Consider the following 235-nt stretch of genomic DNA (forward strand, 5'->3'; position numbering starts at 1 on the left):
ATATTCCTCACGTCTCCCCCTCGCTCTTCAAGAAAGGCCTGCCCCCTGACACACCATCTGTTTTCTTTTTCTCTTGCACCGAGGACACAAAGCATGCCTCTTTGTGTGTTCCTCAGTTCTGTGACAGTCAGTAGTTGAGCAAATAGAGGTTGTATTCATACGACGAGCGGGCCGTACATGTTGGCATTTTATGTCCACCTGTCTGCCAGCTAAGTGGCAAAGGACGAATGGAAAA

The sequence above is a fragment of the Penaeus monodon genome, chromosome 30 (genome assembly GCF_015228065.2).
Source record: "Penaeus monodon isolate SGIC_2016 chromosome 30, NSTDA_Pmon_1, whole genome shotgun sequence".
Taxonomy (NCBI): Eukaryota; Metazoa; Arthropoda; class Malacostraca; order Decapoda; family Penaeidae; genus Penaeus; species Penaeus monodon.